The sequence below is a fragment of the Panthera tigris genome, chromosome D1, assembly GCF_018350195.1.
Source record: "Panthera tigris isolate Pti1 chromosome D1, P.tigris_Pti1_mat1.1, whole genome shotgun sequence".
NCBI lineage: Eukaryota > Metazoa > Chordata > Mammalia > Carnivora > Felidae > Panthera > Panthera tigris.
Genome location: NC_056669.1, coordinates 46,420,779 through 46,447,622, shown reverse-complemented (window position 1 = coordinate 46,447,622; position 26,844 = coordinate 46,420,779). Strand labels below are relative to the sequence as shown.

General features: G+C 41.5%; 1 protein-coding gene across 4 annotated transcripts in view; it reads right to left on the bottom strand.

Annotated features, from left to right (window-relative positions):
• SYTL2 (synaptotagmin like 2) overlaps positions 1–26,568 on the bottom strand; it is a 116,865-nt gene extending 90,297 nt beyond the window's left edge. For all 4 annotated transcript variants that reach the window (XM_015536124.2, XM_015536127.2, XM_007078981.3 and 1 more), the window contains exon 1: positions 26,512–26,568. The gene's annotated coding sequence lies outside the window, so the exon portion shown is untranslated. The remainder of the gene's footprint in view (positions 1–26,511) is intronic.
• Between the last annotated feature and the right edge of the window lie 276 nt (positions 26,569–26,844).

Genomic DNA, 26,844 nt, shown 5'->3' with positions numbered 1-26,844 from the left:
ATTGTTAAAAATATTAGAAATGGCGAACAGATTAGTGGTGGCCAGGGGTTAGGGATGAGGATAGGGGAGGTTATATGGTTATAAAAGAAGAATGGGAGCAATCCCTATGGGGATGGAACTGAGAAGTCTCTTGGTGATAGTGTTGGCTACCTGTGATAAAATTGCATAGAATTTAATTACATACGCGGGCACACGAACACACGATATTGACGTCAATATCGTAGTGGTGATTACTGTACTATAGCTATACATGATGTTACTACCATTGAGGGCAACTGGGTTAAGGGTACACAGACCTCTCTATATTATGTCTTATAATAGCATGAGATTCTATGATTATCTCAAACTAAAAAGTTTGTTTTTTAATTTTTTTTCTTTTTTAACGTTTATTTATTTTTGAGACAGAGAGAGACAGAGCATGAACAGGGGAGGGGCAGAAAGAGGGGGAGACACAGAATCTGAAACAGGCTGCAGGTTCTGAGCAGTTAGCACAGAGCCCCACGCGGGGCTCAAACTCACGGACCATGAGATCATGACCTGAGCCGAAGTCGGACGCTTAACCGACCAAGCCACCCAGGCGCCCCTAAAAAGTTTAATTTTAAAAAATTACCTTGAATCAATCTCTCCTCTGCCACCATCAGCACCACTAATTTGAGACTGTGTGTGTGTGTGTGTGTGTGTGTGTAGTTAACACATTAAACCTTTCCTAATCACCTACATAGATCTCTCCCACTTCTAAACTCACAATGTACCAGGGCACCTGGGTGGCTCAGTCAGTTAAACATCAAGTCTTGATTTCAGCTCAGGTAATGATCTCACAGTTTGAGTTCAAGACCCACATCGGTCTCTGCACTAACAGTATGGAGCCTGCTTAGGATTCTCTCTGTCCCTCTCTCTTTGCCCCTCCCCAACTCATGCTCCCTCCCTCCCTCTCTCTCAAAATAAATAAACTTAAAAAAGAAAATGAACTCACAGTGCACCAATTGATTTAATCATACAATCAAATTCCTGTTCTTACATTAAGGACAACTATTTTAGGACTCTTCTCTCTTCACCTAGGGTAAAAGCACCTGAGATAGAGCCCATTTCTTAAACTTTTTTAATACTCTCTCAGTGCCTAGCACAATGCTGAGCCTAGAGTATAGACTGAATAAAGTGTTTTCAATTAATTAATTAATTTACTTATTTATTTTAAAGTAGGCTCCATGCTCAGCATGGAGCCCAACACAGAGCTTGAACTCACAACCCTGAGATCAAGACCTGAGCTGAGATCAAAAGTTGGATGCTTAACCTACTCAGCCGCCCAAGCACCCCTGAATAAAAGTGGTCTTAATAAACAAATAAGTGAATCAGGGCACCTGGGTGGCTCAGTCGGTTGGGTGTCCAACTTCAGCTCGGGCCTGATCTCGCAGTTTGTGAGTTCAAGCCCTGTGTCGGGCTCTGTGCTGACGGCTGGGAGCCTGGAGCCTGCTTCGGATTCTATGTCTCCCTCCCCTCCTCATGCTCTGTCTATCTCTGTCTCTCAAAAATAAATAAACGTTAAGAAAAATTTAAAAAGTAAATAAATAAGTGAATAAAAGAATGTATGCATTTTCTACCGCCCACAGTAGGGCTGGATAAACCAGAAATTCACAATGCTTTTGCTCCAATTTTCTGAACTTCAGAGGTCAGCAACAGCTGTGCCCACTGCCTTACAGGCCTACTGCAAAATTAAAGGTCATCTGCAGCTGAGCCTACAGTAGCAGCAAGCACATACAGAGATTCAGTCAGACAGCTGCACTGATCATTTGCTGTATGATCTTGTGGTAGTTAATTTCTCTGAACCTCAGTTTTCCCATTAGCAAAATGAAGAATAATACATATTTTTGCATGCAGCTTTGTAAATGAGACATGGTGTACATAAATACCCCAGCTCAATGCCACCTATGTAGAAGCTCAAGAAATGTTTATATCCTTCCACAGATACTTCCAGACACTGGTGTTAATTTCATAGTTCAAAATGGTAGCCAATTCTTAGTAAATTTATGCCTTTTTAAACAAATAAGCAGTGTTTCCTTCATGTAGCACCTTTCCTCTAAAGATCAGACTTTGCTTCCATTTACAATGGCAAAAGTAATATGGACAAAGTAAATGGAGATAGAGGATGGAGTAAATGGGAAGAGGCCAGTTTGAGTGGATGATGATCAGGGTTATATATGGGTAGCTGTTAGGATAGTGTATTCCCAGTACCTTTTCTGGTAAATCACGACAGAAGGCTTGTTTTGGGCTGGCTCCCCTCCCCCATAGTTCCTTGCAGTGGTCCTGCCCAAAGGCAGCATAGGCAGTAGGGAAAGACACCCACAATGTCTACTGACCCCAAGAATGGTAGGCTGGTCGTCCTGAAGGGAAGCAGGACCCTATGGGAGGACCTATGTTTATCTTCTCTACTACAGAAGTATTTGTTTTTAGGGTAAGTCTAATGCTTCCTTCTCAGGGCTGGGAGTGCCTTAGTCCATTCTTACACTGAGGGTGATAACTCTTCCCCTAAGTATGCAGCTGTCTGAAAACATATTTGCTATGGATGTGTCACTGGGTCATGAGGAGTTCTCTGAGAAATACTTCACACATGGGTGTCTCCATGACCAGGCAGTAGAGATATCTGCTGATACATGAGGCAGAGATGGACAAACACTGGATATGGTTCCAGGGTCCAGGTTTTAAAAGAATTTACTAACTCAGTTTGTCAGTCAACAGCATTTTGAGCCTTGACTATACACACCTGGTCTCTGGTAGAAGCTGAGTAGAATCATGCATGACTGTGACAGAAAAGGTGATTTTCCTTTATGGAACTCATATCTAATTCTGCATACTCACCCATGTTTGCTTTACTTATACCATAATGATTTGTGTGAGACAATAGCACATTTTATCAACACAAAAATCTTAAAAATAGAACATCATTCCAAGCATATTCTCTGCAACTAACAGCAACATAATATACAAAGAATATAAAAATATATATATATATATAAGTATGTCCATCTTAAACAGTGAAGTATGACATATCCCACAGATTTCAGAAAAGATGACTGCACCATTCAGAGGGATTATAAGGTTTTAAAGCTTTATAAGTTTTATTATTTTATTTATGTATACAATGAATAATACCCTTCCTACATAATTATTATCTACCAGACACGATACTAAGCCCTTCAAAGAATCATCTCATTTAACCTTTAGAATAAAAAATGATATACCTGACATTTTTCCTATTTTACAGATGAGGAAACTTGAGCTTACAAAGACCAAGGATATCAAACCAGAATCATCTGATTCAGAACCACTATTCTTGATCACCACAATAAGCTACCTATTATATGCTTGCTTGTTTTAGAGAGAAGGCCAAGGTTATTATTGCTATTATTGAACTAAGAAAGTATACAGGATTGCTCCTTCAAACATATTTAGGTTGCACCTCACAAACTATCCATAAGCAAATATTTTGAACCATGGAAATGGCAATTTCACTCGGTTCAACCCAATGAAATATGAAGACACAGAATGACATATGCCTATCCCCAGCACAGCCCCTAACAGGACTTTGGACAAATCATTTAACATTTGTAGTCTTCACTTGCTTGACCACATAAAATGAAGAGGTTGAACTGAATGTGTCTTTAGTTTCTTTCAGCTCTATAATTACAAGGGAAGAAGCGGGAGAAGCACAGTAATTCATTCGTCCGACAATTCTTCATTAAGTGACTATTATCTGTCTAATAGTGTGCTTTCTCTTTCTTTCTAAATTCACTTGCATTGCCAGGACAGCCTCCCAGCAACTTCCTCTGATCCCTGGGTCCCACATGTTAGAGAGAAAGAACAGCTTGAAGATCCTCGCTAGCCTGCTAGTTAGGCGAACTGGGGTGTGCCCTATGGTGTTGGTAGCTCCTGCCCCAACACAATTCCACCATGGACGAGAAAACCAAGGGACCCAAAAATCACTAGGATAAAGAGATGAGGTATAGTGTGGAAGAAGAAATGGGACATGGGAACAAATGTGTATCTTCCAAGGCAAAGAACTCTCAGTAAATATTCTGGCTCACAGTGATTTCCAGAAAAATATTCCACTCCTTTCTGGACTTCACTCGCCCCTCTTCAAGAAGTCAGAAACACACACTTTTGATTAAGACAAAAACAAACAAACAAAAAACTCCAGAAAGGCTGTCAACTGCCTCCACTGCTCTGTGAGCTAGCTGATTCTGAACTATTCCAGAAGAGTGGGTTTGAGGGAGTTCTGTTGGTAGAGCTATCCAGCTTTGCTGCATAGGGCACTTAATAAGCACCTAGTCCCAACCCTTGCAATGACTGAGGATTGGGAGTAAAGGGTTACAGGAAACACCCACTGCAAGCCTGAGGACTGATTCAATACCTGGCTGTGCTCCTCTGCCTCAGTTTCCTCATTTGTAGAATAAAGACTAGGATAAATGACCTTGACACATCTTTCCTATTCTAAAGGTTGACCAGCCCTTTATCTATGTTTTTACCATCCAATCTGCCATCTGTTCCTTTTGCACTGTCCACTGTGGACACAGAAAACAACTGTTTTCCACCACGCCTACAATAGGTCTTCAAATACATACTTGAATACTCTCATGAGTGCCCACTTCATTTCCTCTCCTCTGGCCTAAATCAAAGTTCTGAATGAAGTGGGGCTAGCAAGATACTGAACCTAACTCATGTTGGGTCATGTGCCGGAACTTAAAGCTCATAAGGAAGAGAATACATGCAGCTAATAGCTGTTTGCTTTCTCAACTTCTTGCAACTGAAAAAGACCCATAACTCTCAACCTCATTCCCTGGGAGTTCTACCACCTGTTATAGGAATACAAAAGCTGCAAAAGAAGGGGATTAATAACATTGGCATGCTGACAGTCTAGCTAAGATCGACTGTTCACACAGTATGTAACGGTGAACTGTCTATGGGACAGATTACTATTATGTGATATATTTAGGTGTATACCCAGTAAGACAAAAAGGAAGCCAGATGAACAAGGTCAGATGAGGGATATAGTCTGCTTCAGGGAAAGCCTATTGTTCTGTAGATTGAACTCTTCGAATCACTGAAAAAGATATAACTTACCAGGGAAACCATGATACCAACCCAGCCTTTAGTGGGGAGTGGTTTTCAAATTAGGGGTGACCCTGGGCACTACCAATATAGCCCTCAAACCCACTCTTCTGGAATAGTTCAGAATCAACTGTCTCACAGAGCGGTGCAGGCAGCTGACAGCCAGCTGACCTTTGCCTTTCTGTATTCTATTCCAAGTCAGGGCTGTTCATTTCTCTTAACCTGCTGCTTAACTTTCTAGTCCATTTAGTGCAGACCATCTTTAAATGGGGCTACTTTGAAATGTGTCACTTTAAGTACCTTAAAGTCTCCAGAGGAATTTTTTTCCTCTTTAAATATTTTTTAGAAACAATAAACCAAAGAGTCAAAATGATTTCACAAGAAAAGTTATCATAAAAGCAAATTGTTTGTTGCTAAACTGCATCCCCACCACCACTCAGATTCTTAGTTTCAGAGTTTTATTACCTCTCCTCTTCATTATAAAATATAAATACTTATAAGGAAGGAGGTAATGTGAGAATTGTTATTAATCAATGTCTATGTTTTAGAGATGAGCCATTTTCTTTTGAGACTGAATTAAAAATCTCCAATAGACAGATATGGAAAAAAGTTTCAGCCACCTCAAATTTTGGTAACATCCCTGAAATGTAAACTGATTTATCCATAACTAGTGTTTTATAAACTTGTCCTTAAAAAGGGAATGTTCTCAACACTTTCTGTCATGGAAATTGTTCCAACAGGCAAATAAATAGGCATTTCCATGGTTAAGGCCTCACAGCTGTCACATTACTTAGTTCTGCACAAATGAAAAATCCTAGTACCAAAAAAAGGCTGGAGAATCTGTCACTGGAAGCCAACAATTGTATTTTCACATTGTTTTAGTCAGTATGCTCCCTCAATGCAAATATAAACCCTGCAAAATATTTAATTAAAAATAACTATGTCGTCTAAAAAACAAGTCCAGCACAACTGGAAGCATGTCAAAATGAGAACTTAATGCTCTGCCATCTTTAATTGACAATGCTATATAATTCATTAGAGAAAAGGGCTCACAATTCCTCAATCCCCATGGTCCAATGACTCAAAAGTACAGATTTAAACTCTAAAGGGCAATAGAACAAGCAGTAAAACCTCCTACTTTCTCAAGGTCACAGAATAGACTGTCATAGCCCAAAACTCACAAGAATCCAAATTCCCAACTAGGCATCATGTATCTCCTTGAACTGGTTCCCTATTGAGGGACCTTGAGTTTAAGAAGTCTTTTCTGATTACATGGACTTGATTTCTACTATTTGCCTGATATTAGAGGAAAGAAAAAATCATTATATTATGGCAGGGGGGGTACAAGACTCAAACATGAATTCTCATTTCTTTCTGATAAAAATGTAAACAATTTTTTAAGATTTACATAGAAGTAAAAGAAAAGCAGAATTTCCAGAAACTGCTCCAGGAACTCATGGAAAATGGAGCCCTTCACCTGTACTTTCCTTTCAGTAAATAAAACCAAGAGATACCAAGAAATAAAATGCCTTTAAAAAGCCCTAGTTTCCCTCTAATGATTTTTGACAAGAGTGCCAAGATCATTCCATGGGGAAAGGACAGTCTTTTCAAAAATTGGCCCTAGGAAAACAACATATCCACATGCAAAAGAATAAAGTTGGGCCCTTTATAAAAAATTAACTCAAAATGAATCAAAGGTCTAAATGTAAGATCTAAAACTAAAAACTCTTAGAAGAAAATTCAGAGAAAAAAGCTTCATAACATTGGATTTAGCAATGATCTCTTGGCCATGACACGAAAGAACAGGCAACAAAAGAAAAAAATAGACAGACTGGACTTCATAAAAATAAAAATTTTGTACATCAAAAGACACTATCAACAGAGTAAAAAGGCAACCCACAGAATGGGAGAAAATATTGAAAATCATATATCTGAGAAGGAATCAATATCCAGGATATGTAGATAACTCCTAAAATTCAAAAACAACAAACTCCAGTTCAAAGTGGGCAAAGGACTTGAAAAGACATTTCTCCAAAGAAGACATACAAATGGCCAATAAGCACATGAAAAGATACACAACATCACTAATCACTTGAGAAAGTTTAAATTAAAACTACAAGACACCATCTCACATCCATTTAACTGGCTACTATCAAAAAAAAAAAAAAAAACACCAAGAAATAACAAAGTATTGGTTGATAAGAATGTAGAGAAACTGAAATCCTTGTTTACCACTGGTGGGAAACTAAAAGGGTAGAGGTGCTGAGAAGCACAGTACAGCCATTCCTCAGAAAATTAAAAACTGAATTACCCCATGATCCAGTAGTCCCATTTCTAAGTATATATCCAAAAGAACTGAAAGGAGGGTGTCAACGATATATTTGTACCCACATTCATAACATTATTCATGATAGCTAACACATGAAAGCTACCCAAGTGTCCACTGATGGATGAATGAATAAGCAGAATGTGGTATATCCATACAACTGAATATTGCTGAACCTTAAAAAGGAAGAAAATGCTGGTCTATGTTACAACATAGATGAACTTAAGGATATTATGCTAAGTGAAAAAAGTCAGTCACAAGAAGAGAAATACTTTATGATTCCACTTACATTACATACTTAGTCAAATCATAGCGCTAGAAAGCAGAATAGTGGTTGCCAGGGGCTAGGGATAGGAGAGAATAGGAAATTATTATTTACTGGATATAGAGTTTCAGTGAAAATGTAACTGAACAAAGGTGGGTTCACTCCTTGGTAAGTCACAGAAACCACACCAGGTCAGGTATTAACACAAAGAAAAAAACTTGGTTTGCAGCTAACTGTGACTCAGAGAGAGAGAGAGAGAGAGAGAGAGAGAGAGAGAGAGAGAGAGTAAGAGAGAAAGAATGGGTTAGGATGAATATTTAGATAGGGAAGCCTTGTCATTGTATGTAGAGGCAGGCAAATGATGGTACATGTGCCTTAAGGAAAACCTGCCTATACACATATTGTATGTTATATAAATGAGACTGAGGCTCCTTTGTGGGCAGAGATTTTAGTATTATGATGAGGTACAGGTAATTGCCTGCCATTCTAGGGGTCACGCCTCAGGAGTCAGGGGTTAAACTCAAAAGGTCTGTGTGGTCTGGGCAGAGGTCTTGTCAGGACAGTCGCCATCACCTGAGGGGTGGTGTCCAGGATCATTCGCCTAAGATAAAGGTAAGCTGGAAAGAAGAGCTTGGGGTTGGGAGCAAGGGGGTGGGGGAGGATGTAAGACAAAGGTTAGTGAGTACAAACAGGTGGGCAGTAAAGGTCAGGTCTTGGGGTCTAGCTGGTGACCTGGGGACAGCTGGTGTCTGGAAATGGATGACGGTGATGGTTGCACAACCCTGTGAATGTGATGCCACTGTACACTTACAAAAGGTTACAATGATAAATTTTATGTGTATTTTACCAAAATTTAAAAAATGCAGGAAATGCCTGGGTTCCTATTTCCTTATATTACCCCTAAGGACAGGTTAAGTGGCCTGTTTCTTACCCACATTTAAGTTCCAGAATTACCACTTACTATGTGATCTTGGGCAAATGACTTAGCCTTTCTTTATTTCAGCTTCTTCATTGGTAAAACATCTACTTAAAAATGTGATGTGAGGATTAGATGATTTTCCATGGGTAAAGCACTTAGTCTAGCACAGTAAACCCTATGTATTAGTTGTTATTACTATCACCACCACTCAATCTATTCTCCATAATCCAAATAAAATTTTACCCATCCAAGAAGAAACAATTTGCATTTCATTCTCTGAAAGATGATGGATGGCTTGGCCCCAGGTTCAGCACCTGATCTAAAAGTAATTGAATATTCTCTTCCTCATTCAGAACACACTAATGGGAATTAGGGTCCAAGTTACTGTGTTCTTTGGGCAACAAAAGAGTTAAGATACTTATGTCCAATTGCTTTCATCCAGCAAATGTTAACCAACCATGTACCTAGTGTATGCAGAGCATTGTACCAGGTGCTGAATTTATTTGCTCATGGTCAGCACTTTCCATGGCAGTCTCTGGAACCCAAGTCCTTGTTTCCTTACTGAAGTGTGCTGGTCATCTGAAAGAAATGTTATATGAAAGCATTTCCCAGGATGAAATTAACAAGAATACAAGAGAGTACCCCAACTGTCCATTTCTATTTTCCTCCCTATAGTTTTATTTAAAAAAGAAGAAGAAGAAGAAGAAGAAGAAGAAGAAGAAGAAGAAGAAGAAGAAGAACCCTCCACTTATTTCAGATTTAATAAAGCAAACTGTTCTCAGATAAGTTTTGGCCCAAAATCTGTTAAGAAGGGAAATGTCAGGCAAACTTGCTTTGAAATTGGCAAAACAACAGAGCAGACCATCCCCTCTTTCCCGGGGAAGGCACGTGAAAAGAATCAGAAAAGCCACTAACTGCCATGCATGGAGACCCACCAGGACTGGGAAAGGTGCACTGACATACAGAGCATGCACACGAAAGCTACCCTCACCAAAGAAATCTTCTCTAAAACTTCCAGTCGGGAAGCTAACTAACACTTCTCAAAACTTAACATTTACGGAGGTCCAGATAAGATTTAGTCACTTGTGAAAGAGCTGATATGTGTTCAGGCAGGACAGAGGTAAACAAAACAAAAAGCACTGCTTTGGGAGTAAGACCTGGGCTTGAACTCCAGGGTTACCACTTCTCAGCTCTGTGACTCTGGGAAAATATTAACTTCTCTGTTTCATTTCCTTATCTATATTATATGGCCTAAAATTCCTGCCTTTGAGGGTCTTTGTGAGGACTAAAGGAAATGATTCATACCACACACCTAGCTGATGTCTGACACAATGGAAACTCAGCATGATGGATGCTCTGTCCACTTTTTATTTTCAGGCAGGAAAAATGGCCCAAGGAACTCAACTCTTGATATGGAAGAATAATGACAATGGATCCCAGGCAAATATTGTCCTTAATTTTTCTAAGAGCCTAGCCCTGATAACTGGTATTTTTAGAACTCTTGACAGTACATGAGATGCTATAAAAAAAAATCCAACCAAATCGTCCCCAATAGCTCTTTCTCACCCAAATTTTATAGTTGGCAATCAAGAAGACTTCAGCTTTATTCTGCAGAGCACCATATACATTCACAAGGCCCTGTACATATAGTCTTAAGAATTGGGCTCCTCCTCCTATGTAAAAACCAATAATCTCTCTGAGTCTTTCATGTCTCTGAAGTCTTGGTTTAAAAAAAAAAAAAGGATTGGCTCTGCATTTGTGGCATTTCATAGAGTTGGGGGATCCCCAAGACCAGCCCTAGGTTTTGATATTTTACTAGGAGGACTCATAAGGCTGTGGTCATACTCACAGCTATGATTTATTACTCTGAAAGGATACAAGGCATAACCAGCAAAGAAAAAAGGTAGGTGGAATGAAGTCTGGGAAAAACCAAGCATAAGTTTCAAAGAGTCCTCTCCCGAAGAGTTACCCAAGACACACAAGTTCTGACAACATGTATGAAATGTTACCAACCAGGGAAGTTCATTAGAGATTCGATGCCCAGGATTTTTATTAGAGACTGGTCGGGTAGACACTCCCTGACTAGCATGGAACCAAATTCCAGACTCCTGGATGGAAAGCAGGTGCTCAGCATACACAGTGCTATTTGCGCAAACTATTTAGGTACCGTGAGCTGCTCTCAATTTAGAGTGCTGCCAATCCTTCTGAAATCCAAGTTCCCAGACACCAGTAAAGGACCAGCTTTGCAAGCAGGGCTTTCTAGGGATAAGCAGTCTCAGCCTTGCTTTATGAATTCTTTCCTGTACACAACAGAACAAATACCCAAAAATCTAATTAATACCTGCCCACTGACCACTAAATTTTCAGAGCCAATTGATGTATTAAAATTCTAAAACAAAGAAAACAAACAAACAAACCTTAGTCGGGGCACCTGGGTGGCTCAGTCAGTTGAGCATCCAACTTCGGCTCATCCAACTTCGGCTCAGGTCATGATCTCACAGTTAATGGGTTCGAGCCCCATGTCAGGCTTTGCTCTGATGGCATGAAGCCTGCTTTGGATTCTCTTTCTCTCTCTGCCCCTCCTCCACTCACTGTCTCTCTTTCTCTCTCTCAAAAATAAACAAACATTAAAAATAATTTCTTAAAAAACACAGTGAATATAATTCAGTGCTTCAAAATATATTCATTCAGCACATTTGTACTGTGTCAGCCTGCTGTGCTGTGGCATTAAGGAAATAACAAGACCCTTAGTCCCTGCCCTTTAAGAACTTTCAGACCAATACGGAAGATAAGAAGAGTACATAAAGAGAGATAATACAAGTTGGTATGCAATGCTGGCCATAAAATAGGTATAAATTGGCCCAGGTAGAGAAAGGGGAGCAAACTTCCTGCTCTGATGAACCAGGAAGATTCTGGTGAGAATCACCAGAGCTGCAGTTTTAAGGACAGGTAGGATTTGAGAGTAAGTGACCGGCCAAGAAGAGCTCAAGGAGGGGAATAAAACTATCACTCCAGGCACAGGAAGCTACATGAACAAAGCACAGAGCCTGATACAGGGAAAGGAGAATATGATTTGAATAGAAGACAGGGTTCAGGGAAGGAGATAATAGAAGATAAGAATTAAAAACAGAGGCTAGTATCACATCAGTGAAAGTCTCAAATGTCAGACTGAGATTGTCCTTTTATGCAGTGGGTGATGGGAAGCATGTGTGTGTGTGTGTGTGTGTGTGTGTGTGTGTGTGTGTGTGTGTGTTTACTTTTTAAAGCATGCTACTTTAGCATGAATGAAGGAGAGGAGTGACCATAAGCCAAATGGCCAAGACTTTCTCAGTCAACTTCACAAGAGCCAAAGAAGGCCGGCAGTAGCAGAGGAGGTGAAATATAAGTATCATTTGGGAAGAACATTGGAAAGGAAGGAGTAACAATGTTCCTCAGGAAATGCATGAATCTAACAAGACTCAAAGTTCTTAAACAGAGTTAATTGGGGGATTCATGCACCAAACCAAGAATGCCTAGGAAGGCAGGCAGGTTAAAGGTAAAAACTGATAGCATGGTAGAAAATTCAGTAGACATGTCTAGAACTCTGATGGAGATGAGGAACAAGTGCTCAGGAGAGAGGCCATGGTTGGAACTATAAACATGGCAGTTACCAACTTAGAGACTCAACTGATTGCTGAACTCAGCAAGGGAAAGAATGCAGTGAAAAATCAGAGAGAAAAAAGCAGATGACATTGTACTTGTCAAGTGAAAAGATAAAGACCAGTCACGTTGGAAAAACAAAACAGCAGGGTGTCACAAAGCTAGGGAAAGAATTTTAGGAAAGAGGGAGCTGTCAACCTAGTCAGCTACTGCAAGGAGTTGAGGCAGAGTGGTGCAGAGAAAAGGGGAATAGGCTTGGTAACTGATATGTCACTTATGACCTTTGCCAATCAAAGACAGGGTGGGACAGAAAACCGTCCACAGGAAACTGTGTGAGCCAAGGCCTCTTGTCACTATGGGGAAAAAAAGGTGAGATGAAGTTCTAGAGGCTAGGGAGAGTAGTATAAAAGATAAAGAAAGTAGTATAAAGAGGGTACCCATCCTTTAATGGGTCTCCCAAAAGGAGAGATGGTTGTAGAGACAAGGTGTCTGGACAACAATGACACTGACTGAGGTGCTAGGAATGGCAGCCTGCTCCTTCTCTTTCAGGGGACAGAAATGGGGAGAAGCTCAGGGACAATCAAAGGTGTTCTTCACAATCCAAAAGGATAGTGATGATTGTGCAAAACAGCCGGCTTCCTCAGCCAGCCATGGTGGATAATGGCAGAATGAAGGAGGAAACGAAGGTCCTTCCAATGGAACACTGGTTTGAAAATAGTGGAGTCCCCATTTTCAGTAACAGATGTGTGAACAGAAGAACCTGTCAGAGGCAAATGGTTCAATTCCCTCCAGAATTAACTATTTGCAGGACACTTGAGGGAAAGTGATCCTCCCACTCTTAGAAGCTTACCAGCCAGGTGTCCACCAACAAGCACAATATTTTTTCCCCAGACACACAGACCCACTGTAACAGGCATTTTGGAAAAGCCAAATACTATACATGGCAAGTGCACAGCTATGCATTCCTTTGCCTTCAGCCTACAGAACTTGGCTCTTGAGCTTGCCACAGAGTTAGCACTATAAACACATACATACACACACACGGAGAAGTTATCTTTAGACGGACTACTTCAGTTCAAATCCTAACTCCACCACTTATTAGCTTTATGATCTGAGACATCACTTAATCTCTGTGTTTTCTCATCTGTGAAATGGCCTTAATAATAGAATGGATAAAGAAGATGTGGCTTATATACACAGTGGAATACTACTTGGCAATGAGAAAGAATGAAATCATGCCATCTGCAGCAATGTGGATGGAACTGGAAGGTATTTTGCTGAGTGAAATAAGTTATCCAGAGGACAGACATCATATGTTTTCACTCATATGTGGAACTTGATAAACGTAAATTTAACAAAAGACCATGGGGGGAGGGAAGGGGAAAAAAATAGTTACAAACAGAGAGGGAGAGGGGCAAACCATAAGAGACTCTTAAATACAGAGAACAAACTGAGGTTGGATGGGGGGGTGGGGGGAGGGGAAAATGGGTGATGGGGATTGAGGAGGGCACTTGTTGGGATGAGCACTGAGTGTTGTATGCAAGCAATGAACCATGGGAATCTACCCCAAAAACCAAGAGCACACTTTACACCGTATGTTAGCCAATTTGACAATAAAATATATTTTAAAAAATAATAAACCATTTCAAGTTTAGGTTTAAAAAAAATAATAGTATCTACCTAATAAAGTTGTAGTAAGGGTTAAGTGAGCTAATCTGTGTAAGTGTTCAATAATTTTTCACTATTCTCTTATTTGAGTCTCAGTATTATTCCAAGAGGTAAAGCCAGGTAATCATTATCATCTCCATTATTACTAATAAGGAAACTGAGGCCCAGAGAGGAAATACTTGACCAATCATCACACAGAACAGGACACAAGGCAGGATCTTTAAAAAGTCCAGTCTCGGATACACAGAGTTCTCCATGATTGGCCCACTGCCTACCTCTCTCTGGCCCCAGATCCTGCCAGTCCTGCTTTGAACATGAAATTGTGTGATGAGCAATTTCCCTATTCATCCCTCAGTCTCTTCTCAAGAGCTCCCTCTTCCAGAAAGCCCTTGGCACTTGATCCCCCTTCCCCTCACTACCCGACTTCCTTCCCCTGTGCTCACATCTTACTATTAACATCATACTGCACAGTGATCACAGAGGTCTGCTTTTCCCACTGAATTCTTTTTTTTTTAATTTGAGAGAGAGATAGAGAGAGAGAAAGAAAGCAAGTGAGGGGCAGAGGGAGAGAGAATCTTAAGCAAGCTCCATGCTCCAAGCCCCAACATGGGGCTTGATCCCACAAGTCTGGAATCATGACCTGAGCCAGAAATCAAGATTCAGCTGCTTAACCAACTAAGCCAACCAGACACCCCTTCTCCACTGAATTCTGAGCCTAAAACAGTTTCTGGCACATAATAAACACACGGTAAGTGTTTATTGAATGAACTCTTGTCTCCAAATCTGATATTCTTCCCACTAGAGCATGCTTCCCCTTTTATCAACATATGTTCACTATTTAATAACAGTTTTAAAAAAAGGAAAAATAAAAATCAACCAATCAGAGTGTATTTAAATATTAAACTAAACTTAAAACACTTGGTCACTGTAACTCAAAATAGTGAAACACACACATACACCCTTCAGAGACCCGACCACTCCCACCCACAGTTCATCAGCCCTTGTGCCTTTGGTCTCAAGAGACCAAAGCTAGATCTATCAAAGGACTCAGCCCAGGTTTGATTAACCCAGTGAGAAGGAACTGGAGCTCAGCACATAGAGAAAGACAGGTTCAAAGATTTCATACTCTAAACCTCCAAGATGAGAAGCCTTTAGGAGTTTGAGGTGTACATAATCCTCCCTGCACACCACATGTCAGCCCAAGACTTGATTTCAGTTCCCGAATACTCAGAGAGTGATCCTGGGGAAAGGCTATCAGAGAAGGAGAAAGCATCCACTCTACCTTCACTTCCTCACACGCCAAGCAAACACTGGTGCTCAGTTGTCCCCAGCAGAATCTTGTAAGTGGAACCACATCTCCTCACACCTTCAGTTCCCAGCCACCACCCAGTTCACGTGAGAAAGCAAGTGTCTTCTTTACATCTAGGTACCTCTAGTAACCAAGGCAAATCTCTCTGGAGGCTTTCCCTGAGGAACTCTGGATATGTATCTAGTTTTCCCCCTGGTCTGGATAAAGCAGACAGCACTCAGGAAAACATAAACACAGACCTAGAAACACACAAACACATGTGAGTGTACTTGTGTTTGACTCTGACTACTTAAGGAAAAACGTCACCCAGTTTCTTGCAATTTGCCCATAAATGATAGTTTTGTGGCCCGGGCCTCCCTGATCCTCCTCTGAGGAAATTCAGGGACTGCTAACCACAGCAGCACATGCCGAGCACAAGAAATTCAACAAATCACCACCCAAATTCTGCACACATTGGGTGTCAACTACTCCCAGGATCTTAAACTCAGTGCTGGAGATATATATGTATAACATCTTAACATCTTTCTGGATCTAAGCCTCAATGATTTGCCAAAAGCATACCTGGTCCTTTACTGAAAAATGGTAAATATGCTTAGCTCCAAAGCAGGGCATATTCATCTTTTTGGAACAATATGGCTCCACGTGGTCCAGTCCACAAATTAGTATATGAAGTCTCCATTTTCCTATACACATGTACCTTCATGTAGAAGTCTTGAGTTTGATAGCAGCACCATCTCTCCAAGTACTTTTTACAAAAAAGTTTCAAAACATACTATTTTATGTTACCCATAAGTCCTAAGAAGTATGTCTTCAAACAAATCCATCTTCCATAACTTGAGCAGCGTTAACAACTTCCATAATTTAGGCTGTTTGTCCTAAAGAGAAACCCAGCTATTTCGCTCACAATATTGAGAAACTTCCATTAGTTCCTTGTAGCCTCCAAGGTAAATGGCAAGTTTTGGTGTGGGGCTTGAAACCGCAAGCTGTGAGATCATGACCTGAGCCAAAGTCAGATGTTCAACTGACTGAGCCACCCAGGCACCCCAGTAAAGGGCAACTTTTTAGCCTGGTTTCGCCATTGGGCTTCAGCCCACCACATTAGCACCTCCAGCCACAACTTATCTACCCTATATGACAACACCATGATCTCTCCTTTGGTATCCCATGCCCTTCCTGCCTCTATGCCACTGAACATGAAAATCCTTGAACCTGTTCTCTCTATCCCATTCCCTTCTCAATCTAGCAAACTCCTACTGGGCTATGGTTCCACCTCATTTTTCACCTTTCAAATTTCCCAGGCAGTGCGCTCCGCAGTCTCACAATAAGCTGTATGTATTTCCACCAGAACATTTACAGTGAATTGTAAGTACTCTTTACCATGGTTGCCCCTATTATGGGCATTTTCTTGTTCTTTTTTTAATCCTTAGAATCCAATTATCAACTTAATGATTAGATAAAAACCCCATAAAATAGTGGGGCAGAGATCATCAACCCCTGTTTTCTATAGGTGGAAAAGGTGGAAAAAGCATCAGTGAAATTAAGTGATTTGGTAAGAGTAGAGCTGAGTAATGGCAAATCTTGTACAATGGGAACTCTCAAGAACCAACAGAGGAATCCAAGAGGAAAGGAGGAAGAGAAGAGAGGGGCAAGGAAACGGACACCGAACAGTGACTCTGCAAGACACAATGTTGGGCACTTTAATATATTCATTATGTTATTTATTCCTTAGAGCCACTTTGTGCGAGATGGAAGATGAATGCAATTTTTTCCAGAAAAGAAAGTTGAGATCCAGAGGTTACTTGTTCAAGTACACAATTAATAAATGGATCCAAGGTATAAACTCAATATTGTCAGACTCCAAAGCCAAGTTTATTCCTCTACAGGGAACATGGGCTTCCAGACCCACACCTGTCCATGGACACAATCCAGAAACACCTTCCTTACTATAGCCCCCCCTTATCACCTTGCCAGCCGCTGTGCTTCACAAAATTCTGGCTTGTGACTTTCCACCTATGACTGCACCTCACAACCATCTGTTACTAACCATCAGATAGCAAAGTATCCCCAGGATTCTAACAAGAACACAGTGACTGTATTTGCATAAAGGTGGTATGATGTTATTTCAAAAACGCTTGAGTGTGTATGCCATCAGAGTAAAAACGTGTCATATTTAAGTGGTGTGAGTAGGGTAACTGGTACAAAGAATTCTTTAATAAACCTCTACAACATGTACAATATGAAGACCAACTTTGTTCTACTCAAATTCTTCATATATTCTTTCTAATTTCTCAAGTGACACCCCAAAATAAAAAGTATTGGGGTCTTCCAGAAATTAAGCATAAGGAAACAATTACTTGCCAGCTCTCTAGATCATATTTCAGCTACTCTGATTCCAGGTCATCCTGCTTCTTAGATACCAAGTAAGTACCTGACTCCTTAGGCTGTGGTGTGCTGGGAAAACCAGATTTTTCTCCTGTAAGGCTTATATCAAGTTCATAATTACTATTTCTTTTTTTTTTTAGTATAATTTATTGTCAAATTATCTTCCATACAACACCCAGTGCTCATCCCAACAAGTGCCCTCCTCAATACCCATCACCCATTTTCCCCTCTCCCTCACCTCCCATCAACCCTCAGTTTGTTCTCTGTATTTAAGGGTCTCTTATGGTTTGCCTCCCTCCCTCTCTGTAACTTTTTTTCCCCCTTCCCATCCCCTATGGTCTTCTGTTAAGTTTCTCAAGATCCACATACCATCATTACTATTTCTATGGTAACATAAATGTTCCAGGTTTTCTAGAACAATCCCAGTTTCAAATATAATAATCTGTTATGAGCCTCAAGCCAAGAAATATGTTTCAACAAAGGATTCAGTAAATGTGGATATACTATGATTCTTCTAGAGAAGCCCCAGAAAGACTCAGTACTGGCTAGGGGACAGAGCACAGGCTTTTAAGTCAAGGTAAGCAACCTGAGTTCGAATGTTTGTTTTGCCATTCACTGTTGTTGACCTTGGGCAATGTACTTAACTTCTTTGTGCTTCCATTTCCTCATCAGTAAAATGGGTAATTATCATCTAGTTCAGAGTTGTCCTTCCAATTAGAGGAGCAATGACCTAGCAAGGGACTGACACATAGTATGTACTCAATAGATAGTAGGCATTCTTTTTTATCACCATATTCTTGTTATTATTCATAACATCCCTAAAAGGAATGGAAAAGAAAGATAGAATTTGGCATTCTAAGCAAAAGATGATAAATGATGTGACTTACCTAATGTAACCAGAGCTACAACTTTACTTCCTAAGACACAACACTTCAGTTACTATATTACAGTACTGTCTTGATACTGAAATGAGGCATTAAGTTGCTGACTCCTCATTTTTTAAGTCTCACCCCCAGATATTTCCTGTAATACTTAAACTTAATTATTGCTATTTCTAGGCAATAAAATTTCCTGAATATCATGCAACAAGTTCATTTTCAAGTATTATCTTGTATGGTCAGAAGGTTTGTCAAGTGGGGCACCTGGGTGGCTCAGTCAATTGAGCTTCTGACTCTTGATTTCGGATCAGGTTATGATCCCAGGGTTGTGGTATCAAGCTCTGCATAGGTCTCCCTGCTGAGTGTGGAACCTGCTTGAGATTCTAATATTCTCTCTCTCTCTCTGCCCCTCTCCACCACTTGGGCTCTCTCCCTCAAAAAAAGAAAAAAAAATTGCCAAGCTATGCATCCTCATTCTGTATCTAGAACTGTTTCTAGTGTCTTGCTTCCATGAATAATAGAGTGGAACATGCTTAGTGTGTGAATGTGACTTTCTCGTACTTTACAGACAAATAAAAGGGTTAGTTTTGATTGGAAAGACTATCCTCTGATGATCCAAAGCATGGGCTCTAGAGTCAGACTGCCTGGGTTCAAATCCCTGTCCCTTCTTTCATCAGCTATGTTATCTGGGTAACTTATTTAACTTGTGTGTCTTAATTTCATCATCATCAAATGGGAAAAATAATAGTACTCAAAATAGACTACTGTGAGGATTAAATAAATGGATGTAGGTACAGTGTTTAGAACAGTGCCTGGTACATGTTAACTGCTCAATAAAGGTCAGATATCATCACCATTCACTTGCCTCATAGGGTTTTAAAAAAGCAACCAGATATAATCAAATATGTTATATTAGCAACAAAGAACATACCAGATCAGATCAAATACTTTTGAAATAACTAATGAAGATGAAGCCCACCTAACCAGTTGCTTTCCTCAGGCATTATCAATGCAGGAGATCCATAGCATTTGCAGCCTGAATGCATATGGCTTCAACAATTCATAAGGCATCTTAAATACATGTCACATAGAAACTGTAGTTAAATGAAAAATGGCACCAGATAGGTATGAGGTGGTGAGTCCTTGGCTGATGAGTCTTTGGCTAACCAGCCAGCAACAGCATCTCAATCTGCTTTTGCTGTTTTTTATTAAATATGTGACCTAATTTAATCCTCTGAGCAACTTGTGAGGCAGGTATGATCATCCCCATTTTAGACACACTGAAGACATGATATGCCATGCTGATAGTTGACTTGGGGTACCAAAAGTCTCAGAATGCATACCATGAACATGCCCCAAGATGGTAAACCTGAAACAACACTAGAATCCACTTTAAAAAGAATGAAAGAATTAAACTGAAAACCCAAACCCCTTACTTCTAAAACTCAATGACTAATCTAAAACAAGCAATGGTAAAGAATATTCCCTAATGAATCTAATATGCCATAATTCAGTCTTCCTCCCAATGTAGATTGCTGGCAGAAGGGGTGGGAGTGGTTGAGGCACTTGGCTTGGCCTGGGATCCAGCCCTTGCCTTCAGCCTCACAGACCAATGTTTTAATCAGCTGACTCAGCAAGTGGCAGGAGAGCCCAGGCGCCTGTGGCCGTGAGTAATGGTGGCACAAAACACATCTGTCTAATCAGAAGCTGATGGCACCAGTTCCGTCAAGACTTGTGATGAAACAGTGCTTCTGCATGGGGGAAAAAAAATGTTTATTCACCCGGAAGTTGAGCAATGCCTGTCTTTCTCCCTCTGACTTGGAATGCAAATTTGTGGACTATTTACAGGTCTTATACCCCCACTCCTCAAATATTTCTTGGTGCTTTTACAGAAAGACTTATCTAGAAATAATCAACCAAATCCTTTTTTTATCAGTACCTATGAAGAGTCTAGAAAGTATGGCATTAGGCAATGTTTTCATTTTGGCCTTTTTAAAAAAATGTCTATCATCATTATGCAGGATAATGCACAGGAAAGTGTTTCCATAGGTCGTAAGTACACATTTCATATATATAAACACGTCACTGCAACCACCTGAAGGTCACTGTACTACATTTCAGCAAAAATTTCCTTTCAAAAGAATCATTCATTCTTCATTTTTTCATTTATTAATTCATTAAAAATACTTTACTGAGTTTCCGTCGGGGGTTGGGCAATGTAGATGCAAAATTAAACCAAAAGTCCAAGTCCTTGGGGACTTCGTCTTTTCCCAAATTGGTCTTTTAATCTCCATTGTATTCTAACCACAACTGGTACTCTCTGCTCTCTCCTGTCTCTCTCCCTCTCCCTCCTTATCTCTCCCACCTTCCTTCTCCCCTTCCTTTCCTCCCTGCCTCTCCCTCTTCTAGAGTTCGAGCCACTCAAGAGTGCTTCTCCCACATTCTGCAAAAGCCATAGTACAGGCAAAGTTCCCAATGGGCACTAAGGAAAAATACTGTATTTAGTAATTTCGAAAGCCAGTACATAGTGACACACATATCCCTATTACCATAAGTAACCTACTTTTACTACTATCAACCAACCTTCCCAAGAGTTACCAAAAGTAGTTCTCCCTCCCAACAATCTAAAAAGGTTCTAGTTAAGAGTAACACATAGACAAGCAAAAATAATTCTTCTTTCAATGATGTACGGATCATGTGTTGTGCATAAAGGTATCCAGCTGGGAAGCCCCATAGGAAATCATGAGGGGCACCAAAAACTGGAACATTCTCCCACACCTAATTTATCTGTGTGGTAATTCTCTACCAAAGTTCCATTTGGGCAGACATAGATGAAAAAACGGCCAGAATCATAGATTTTTAAGACTTGAAGTTACCTCATCTGGTCCTATTCCCTCACTTTATTAAAAAACAAAACAAAACAAAACAAAACAAAACGCTCAAGAAGAGGATATGACTAAGATTACACAGCTTGTCTTTGGGGCAGGAATAGAAGCCAAGACACCTGCCTCCCAATCCCAATGCAGGGCCCATTCCTCTCTTCAGAACTGAGTTGAGTGCATGCCTGTGAGCAGCCCTTGAGGCAGTGGCTTCTAGCATTCAGCCATGCACCGCCCCCCCTCCCCCCCACACATTGCCTTTCCAGTTACTCTCTCTGCTTCTCCCTTGTACACCTCTGCCCTCTTAAGGCAGCTACAGATGGCCCTGGAACTCTCTGACTCTCTTTGCCAATGAACAGCTCTCTTGAATGGCAAGCCCACTTTTATTCTGTGAAATGGGACTATTTTCTGCCCTTTCCTTCAGTTCAGAATTGTGATGAAAAGTAATGAGATGTTAGCCATCAAGGAATCTTCTATTCTTTGAAGAAAAGAAGTGGGGATCCAAAAGAGCATTTGCTTTGTAATTAAGTCCTGCTAATGTTAAGCCCAAGAGTTAGATTCCAGCTTTTTATAAAGACTGACAATTCTTTTGATCTTTCTACATTTAAACCTCCTTTTAAAATTTTTTTTTTTTTCAACGTTTTTTATTTATTTTTGGGACAGAGAGAGACAGAGCATGAACGGGGGAGGGGCAGAGAGAGAGGGAGACACAGAACCGGAAACAGGCTCCAGGCTCCGAGCCATCAGCCCAGAGCCTGACGCGGGGCTCGAACTCACAGACCGCGAGATCGTGACCTGGCTGAAGTCGGACGCTTAACCGACTGCGCCACCCAGGCGCCCCAAACCTCCTTTTAAAAATAGCATAAACACCTGCATGCAAATTTAAGTAACAATACCTGACACCTGGTCCTCATTAGTGACTCTGGTAGGCAAAGGTACAGTAGGTGTCATTATCCCCAATCTAAGGAAGGGAAAACCAGTTCAGAGAAGCTACCTGTCTTGCCCAAAGTCACACAGGTAATAAAATTCAATGCTGGAGGGGCACCTGGGTGGCTCCATCATTTCAGTGTCTGACTCTTCACAGTTTGAGCCCCACATTGGGCTCTGCAGTGGCAGCGAGAAGCCTACTTGGGATTCTCGGTCTCCCTCTCTCTCTGCTCCTCCCCTGTGCGCTCTCTCTCTCTCAAAAATAAATAATATTTTAAAAATGCAATTCTGGAGCAATGATCTTATCTGAGGCTCCTCCGTGTGCAGTTTAGCTTCAGAATTCTCTGCTCACATTTTCACTTCAACAACACTGAGGAGCTACCTTTTCTGTCACATTTAAGACACGTGAGTCATTTCACAAGAAGCACAGCTGGACCCTGTGACTGCAGCAGCAGCCCCAAAGGTAGGCACTTCCCTCTGCTGGGAACTGTCTGACACCGGGGAATTATGGGAAGGTGAACTTCACAAACAGGATTAACCTTTACGATGATTTTAATTATTCAAAATTAATTCTCTGTATCCTTTCAAAAACAATCTGAGATGACTCCTAGCTCTAAGGATGATTGAGTCAAAAGTAAGGGTTATATTAATACATTTGTTCATTTTTTGTTTTCAGCTTACTACACTTTTTTTATCCTCTCTTTTTAGGTTTATTTTTGGTAGTAATCTCTACACCCAACATGGGGCTCGAACTCATGATCCTAAGATCAAGAGTCACATGCTCTTCCAACTGAGCCAGCCAGGCACCCCTTCATTTGTTCTTTTTTTTATTTTTATTTCTAATGTGCTCATATAGACACAGAGAAGAAGATTTGGAAGGCTATAAAACCCAAGTTTTGCATTAGTTATTTCTGAGTATAAAGGTATTATTACTATTAATGCTAATCTGTAGTTTTTCTTTTTCTACAATGAATATATATATATATACACATACATATGTGTATATATATATATATATATATATACACACATATGTATGTGTATATATATATATATATATATATATACATATACATATTACCTTTGGTAATAGGAAAACAAACAATAAGGATCTTCCTTCTACATATAATCGATAAAGAGCTGAACTCACAGAACAGGGAATAGAATGGTGGTTGTCAGAGACTTGGGAGAGGGAGAAATGGGGAGAGGTTGGTCAAAGGGTACAAACTTCCAATTCTAAGATGAAGAAGTTTTGAGAATCTAATATACAATATGGTGACTATAGTATTGTATACTTGAAAGTTGCTAAGAGAATAAATCTCAAATGTTCTCACTACAAAAATATAGTAGCAATGTATACACATATGAAATCATCATGGACTTATACAATGTTATATGTCAATTATATCTTAATAAAGCTGGTGGGGGGGTCAAACAATAAAGATTGTTTTTATTTTTAAAACATGTTCTTCATTCTGATAAATAGGAAAGGGGCTATCTCCACAAGGAGTTGGGAAGCTCTATTACTGTAAACCAAGTGCATGAAAAATGCAAATGGTACCCTATGCTGCCACACCAGAATGCTTGCCATTTGGGTACTTCTCCATTTGGGTACTCTCAGCACCCAAGAATATAAAATAATGTACCAAGACACCAATTTTACACAAATATTTTGAGGAAAAATTTGTTTTATATATTGAAACCAAATTCAACATATGAAATCAAATTTAAAAATCGCATAATTTCATAAGACAATTTTCAAGCTTGTTGGGGTCAATCTGAACCGTACCCCAACCCCTAGGAGCACTTGCCAGTTCGTTATTGGAGATTCTCCTATGAAGAAGTTTGGGAAGCCCTATGGCAAATAGCACCATCTTATTTCCCTCCCTTTTTAAGACAGACTAAGTGATTTCTCCTGTTAAAAAAAAAAAACATCAAGTTTTCCCTCATCTATAACCTTTAAAATTTCAAATAAAGCAGGTGGCAGAAAACATATTACCAGGCAAATCTAGAAGCCCACAGGGGCACAGCCCAGAGGAGAGAACTGCCTGGCCTGGCATCCTGGGTTCTGAGCATGGTGAGCCCTAGGCTGCCCCACTTCTGCAGGACAGCAGACCACTCTGCACAAGGTACTAATTCATTCATTCCACAAATGTTTATTGAGCAAAACCTGAGAAAGGCCTCTTAGGGGACAGTGGGATCATTCACAAGCCAACGGTCAGGTCTAACGGATCAGACGTGGACAATCAATCTTTCATTAGACCTCAAACCACCTCTAGGATAAAGCAAACAGGGTCCCTGCCCCATTCACTCACTAGCAGCTGGGTGGGATCAGGCAGGCATTCTGGAACAGCACTGCTGCTTTGAGAAAGGCTAAGGCAGTCACTTATTCCCAGCAGAATGACCAAAACTGCACCATAAGTGGCATAACTCTTTTTTTTTTTTTAACATTTATTCATTTTTTGAGAGACAGAGTGTGAGCAGGGGAGGGGCAAAGAGACAGGGAGACACAGAATCTGAAGCAGGCTCTAACTCTGAGCTGTCAGCGGAGAGCCCACAACCTGGAATCCACAAACCTGTGAGATAATGACCTGAGCTGAAGTCAGCTGCTTAACTGACTGAGCCACCCAAGCACCCCTATAACTCTTCTAAAATGCTTTGAACAGTGTCTGGCACATGTGAGAACTCAGTAATACCATTTTTGCTGTTACTAGGCCAACTTGCAAGGGCAAGTTTTTCTACCAAAAAAGGTAGAAAGAACATAGGTTTTAGAATCAGAGAAACTAGATTTGCATTCCAATTATTTTGTTTACTAGCTATGCGACTAAAGGAAGTGATCTTTCTAACCCTCAGTGTCTCAATGGTAAAATGGGTTAACTGACAGTACAGGATCCCTCATGTGGCTTTGTGAGAACCAAAGACACATTATACACAAAGAAGAGTGGCCCCTAAGTGCCGAATAAAGACAGTTGATAATGCCACTGCCATGCCTCCTTCCTTCCTCACCATTCTTGACAGGGCCTGGCATCTGACTTCACCTAGGCACCACACTAAGGAACAAAACAACTATAGGGAGGGGAGAGAGCACCTGGAGACTTTCCACAGAAACACATCAAAATCCTCAACTCCTTTCAACCATCCCTCTGTTTGGCTGCCGTAACCAACTGGCTGCCCAACCAACTAGATCCCCTATTCCCTCACTGGGAATGGCTGCCAAGAAGAGGCCAGGAAGCTGGACAGCAGTTTGAATCCATCCCACCTTCCAGTGTCTGTCTGTCTGTCTGTTTGTCTGTCTGAAGCCCACTGGGCTTCCTCTGCACGTCCCTACCAGGCTCTATGGGTCAGGAGGCTGCCAGCGGATCCATAGTCTGTCCTTATCCAGACTTCCATCCCTACCCAGCGCCCAAAGCTCTGGAGGCTGCTGGTCACAAACCAGCACTAAATGAAAAGTCAAAGGGGATTTATAAAAGCAGGAAGGAGGAAAGGGAAGAGGAGGCAGGATGGGTGCAGAGAGAGAGGCCCACTTCGTACAAGCTGATGGAGCCCTATGTCCTAGTCGCTGAAGCAGTGGTTTTCCTCTCTGAAAGATGATAAATCCCATTCCTGTGATTTGTAACTCAAGACGGGACAAGGTCTGGGCGTAGGGAGATAATTCCAAAACAAACTGCTTGTTTTGCAAGTAAACCTCATCGGCTCCCAAACCCTCCTTCCCAACACCCCACCTGTAGATAGGTCCTATCGCCCTTACTTCACCTGAGCAATCTGGAGGCAGTTACTCTGCAACCAGATCCCGCTAACAGCCAGCCCGAACGAAGCCCAGGGTCGGTCCTCAAAAGCCTCAGGAAACGCGACAGCCCAGCAGAACCCCCGCCTACCCGGCACGTCGGCTTCCTGAAGACTCGGCCCCCTGGGCAGCGGAGCTGGCTCTTAAGTAGGTGCGGATTTGAAGGGAGCTTGCCGCTCGCCAAAACGCGGCTCACGCTTTCGAACTCCGAAGACTACAAAGCATCAGTCAACACCAACAACTCCCTCATTTAAGAGGAGGAAAGAGAGACCCAGAGAAGGAACGAAAGTTGCCCGAGATAACACCCCGAGTGGGCAGAGAAAAAAACCCCGCTGCTCTGGTCGCCGCGGGGCAGGGAGAGCGTCTCGCCGCCTCCCGCGTCCTCGAGTCCACAGACGTGCAAACCCTGAATCCCCGGGTGCTGCGCGTTACCTTCCTCGGGACCCGGCGCTCGGAGCCTCCTCTCCCGCGAAGGCGCGCCTGCAGCTCTACCCCCGCACTCTCGCGGGGCAGTCCAGGTGTCGCCCCGCGGCTGTCAGCGCGAGGAGGCGGGTGCAAGCTCCCCCCTGCGGGCGGCAGGCGGGCGCGCAGGGGCGGCTCCCGGGAGCGCCGACCAATGGCGTTCCGCCCGCTCCCCGCCCCGCCCCCGGCACGCCTCACCCGCCTGCTCCCCTGCCCTTCTCCCACTTCCCTCCGCCCCTCCCGGTTTTTCTCTTCCCCTTGGCCCTCCCGCCCAGACCTCCGCCAAAGCACCTTGCCCCGAAG